We start from the raw sequence: 4,137 nt of genomic DNA, 5'->3' as shown, positions 1-4,137 counted from the left end.
CTTCCTTCTGGTTATGAAGGTATTCACATCCTTGTAAGAAAGAGGTTTAGTGTCTGTAATGCCGAATGATCACAAGAGTGTCCATCAGCTAGTATGTAAGAAAAGAGCACTCTGGGTCTCAGAACAGACAAAATGGAATATTCCGAAGTTAGTCCAGCAGTTGTAAATGTCATGGTTTTTTTTTTTTCTTTTTTTTGTAATAGTTCATTTCAGTCTTATCTTTCTTATAATCTTTGGCATGAATAATTATGTTTTCTATAATTTAAAGATTTCCTTATATTTTGAAATAATTTTATAATTATACCTTTATAAGCATTATTCCTTCTCTTTTGTTTAAAAAATTATCTTTTGCTTATTAGTGGGCTTTCCAAATACCACCTTCTTAAATATAGAGAAACCCAGGAGGTATTCTCTGCTCACCGGAGTCTAAAATGTAAAGGCTGTAGGATAAAAAGAGACAGATGTCACCAAGGGACTCTAACCAATGTTATACTCCAGCAGTACCATGGGCCAACAATTTTCTCATATTGTTAGTATTGATGGCACAATTTATAGCGTAAATACAAGTGAGACTTCTGAGCTTCCTCTCCCTCCTTTCTTCTTCTTCTCCTCCCCCCCCACCCCCCGTCCTCCATCAGGTAGATTTTTGCCAGTGTCACGTAGCCAATAACATCTTGGGAACACTTCATACTGGTTGTTCGGTCACCAGGGGGAAATCGAATAAAAAAGTCTCATTGTTAGAGAGTAAAACACTTAAAATTCTGAGATGAATTAAAAACTTCTGCAATGTATGAAGTTTTTTTGATACAGACATACACATTGTAAGAAATACAATAGAACAGGTATGAGATTTGGAGTTGTCTGAATGTGCCCACTTCTCATCCCATACTTCTTCACTTGCCCTTTCTCCTTCCTCTCCCTCTTCCTGTGGTGAAATCCTTATCCACAGTCTTTTTCAAACACATTTCATTCTTCAGATTCCTCTCTCTGGGCTGATTTTGGTGCTGTCTTTTGTGTCCTGTCACAGGACCCAATTCCTGCTTAATAGTATGGATCATATTATATTTTAATCTTCTCTTTACTTGATTCTTTACCTGCTCTGCTGCTCATTTCTTTCAGAGCAGAGACTTGATCTCTAATTCTATGTCCCTCTTACACACTCTCACAGTTTTCCATCATTTTTCTTCAATAATCACTATTTGTACTTACATACTTATCTGTGATTACTTGACTAACATCTACATGCCCCAAGACTCTAAAACTTTATGAAGTCCAGGACACATTTTTTTTATTTTCTATTTTATTCCAGTGTGTAGCAGAGTAACTGACATCTTGTAGTTGAACACAATACCTGGAATATCTAGGTTCACTTTCTATGTACAAAGATAAAAAATCTCCTTATTGTTTTTTGCATATGATATGCTCATTTTCATTTCTGTCGTCACTCATAATGTTCTTATCTGACATGTGCCACTGTATGCCTTAACATCTCCCTTTCTTCATTCAAAACACAAGCAGAAAATTACAGTGACAGCAAGGAAATACCCTGCAGGCCAATGCTGTAGAACATAGGAGTTAGCCAACAGAGAGCTTAGAGGAAAAGAAGTCTAGCTAATTCAGCAACAGATTTTGTGCCCAGTTCTTTTGTCACACATTTACAACAGAAAATGTTTGGAACTCCTAAATATAAGATCAAGTATGCCCTGGCTTTGCCATCTCTTAGAAATGATGGATTCATTTACATGACTTATCCAGATAACTGGAGGAAGAAGCATGGATATAAAGAAACTTAAGCTCTCTTAGTGCTGGCTCAGTACTGAACTTACTAAACGACCTTTGCCAAGTCATTTAACTTCTCTGGGGCTTTCACATTCTGTGTCTTTGCAGGCATCATCTTTTCAATCTGGAATTCCCTAAGCTCTTTGACAGGCAAACTTTTACTCATCAGTAATACTCAGTATCATCTTCCCTTTGAAATATCCTCTGACTCTCCCCACCTACGCCTGTGCAGTTAGGTGCCACTTCCTTTGTGCTCCTGTACTACAGTGATTATTTGACTGTCTCTCTCCCACTCTGCTCTCTCCCCTCACCCTTAGCTTTACACACAGCATTTTCTCTGTTTTTGAAACCCTAGCGTTCAGCATATGATTGGACGTAAACACTCAATATATGTTTGTTGAACCCAATGAAAACCTTTTTGTCTTTGTATTTCTTCCTATCTTAAATGAGGGAATTTGGCAATAGTTATAGTTTTCAAATGTTTAAAAAGTGGAAGAACTGGTTTTCTCAGTTAAAAATTTAAGGGAAGGACCACAACTTTATGGAGAAAAAGAAGATAGTGCTCCATTTGAAGTGAGAACAGGATTCCAGAAACCTGCCCAACTGACCTTTCCTGAGAGAGCACTGGGAGGTGGAGAAATATAGTTAAAACAAATTACCCCAGAATTGCAATTGCTTATTTCCCTTGAAGCTTTAAAAATGTAATTCTGTGAAAGTTATTCTTTCAAGTAGCAACATTTTTTTATGTGAACATTTTTTGTGGTGCAATTTTTCCTAAAATATAAGAATACTGGCCTGCTTCCCTCAAAAACAGAATGCAGCACTGTGGTAACTGAATCTTCCCTTAATGACTCAGGCCCTCATTAGGAACACTCACTGTGCTGTTCTACTGAGCTGAATTCACGAAAGCGTTTTCATGACGTGTTTATTGTCCTGTATCTTCCCTGTCAGCTGTCATTTTTTCAGCTGTCATTTTTTCTGATCTAATAGCTCCCTTAGATAACCCTTTTTATCAAAGCCCCCAAACCCTAAAGCAATAGAAAATAAAGTTTGTTTAGAAGGGTATGTTCACACACACACACACAAAAGAATTAGTAAGATTTGAGAAAGTTGATGACTATTGTGTTGGCACTATGTAAAGGTCATGAAGGTTATTTTAGGTGTTTAGAGGCTTTGGGTAATTCCTGGGTTCCAAGGCCTGGTCAACCCCCCGGGATGCATGCACAATTAAATATCCACTTGTAGATTTCTGGTTTAGATAACTATGTCAGGAGAGTAACTTTGACTTTAGCTAGGTAGATAAGCCTCTGCCAAAGTGAAAATTAATTTAGTTGCTTTTTAAACAACTCATTTTTTTTTTATCCCCCGAACCTAACATTTGGCTTAGCATATAGTAGGTACATAAAAGATGTTTCGTGAATGTTGAACGAATGAATGATGAAGATTAAATAGTCATAAGGATGCTTTATAAACACTTTTCATTAGTTTATTTTATTTGCTTAGCTCATGTCAGACCTCTTTCACAATGAGTCACATATTATTATGTCATCATTAGTATGTACATCACTAGGCAGGAATGGTTGTAAGGCACACTGAGATTTCAATGGCAGAAAGATTTGAGACAGGGATAAGGCATCCAGTGGAAAGCTGGTCCCCATGCAAAGTTTCCATTCATCCAGATTGCTATAGTATGAATCATGGCAGAATCTGGCTTAATAAATACCATAATGTGATACCCAGGAGCATCTGGAATAGTGGCTGGGACACTTGCAGTAGTAGTAACTAAATAACGGTGATTCTCAAAGCCAGGCAGATAACAGTATTATGACATTGGGAAGGGTTTGGAGAAGGGTCAGTAAGGACACATTTGGACTAAGTTTTAGGGTATAACTGTGCCTTAGACTTTTTGCTCCTACACTACACACTCACCTTGGGCACTCAAAACTTAGCTAGTACCACCTATGTGCTCATATTCCAGACACTGGTCCAGCAGCCTACTGGATGCTTCCAGTTAGCTCTCTTGCAGGTATCTCAGACAATACATCATCTACATGATTAACTCAGTAGTTTTTCTCCAAACCTGCTTCTCCTAAATGTTCCCATCTCTGAAGTAATACCATCATCCACCTATGTGCAGAAATCTGGAAGTTGTCCTTGATTCTCTAGCTCTCTCATCCTTTACCTCTGTCTCTCTGGCTCTATTCCCTCTTCCAGCATCATTCCTTGCATCCTAATTGGATTTCTTAGCTCAAATCTTGTGCCTCCAAATCGTTTACACATTACACCAGAGTGGCTTTTAAAAATAGAAATTTGGATAATATATCCTCCTTGTTCAAAGAAGATAAGACTCCTGCTCTG

This window comes from Pteropus vampyrus, unplaced genomic scaffold (assembly GCF_000151845.1).
Source record: "Pteropus vampyrus isolate Shadow unplaced genomic scaffold, Pvam_2.0 Scaffold206, whole genome shotgun sequence".
Classification (NCBI taxonomy): Eukaryota; Metazoa; Chordata; class Mammalia; order Chiroptera; family Pteropodidae; genus Pteropus; species Pteropus vampyrus.
The sequence above is the reverse complement of the archived record's forward strand: the minus strand, read 5'-3'. Positions refer to the sequence as shown.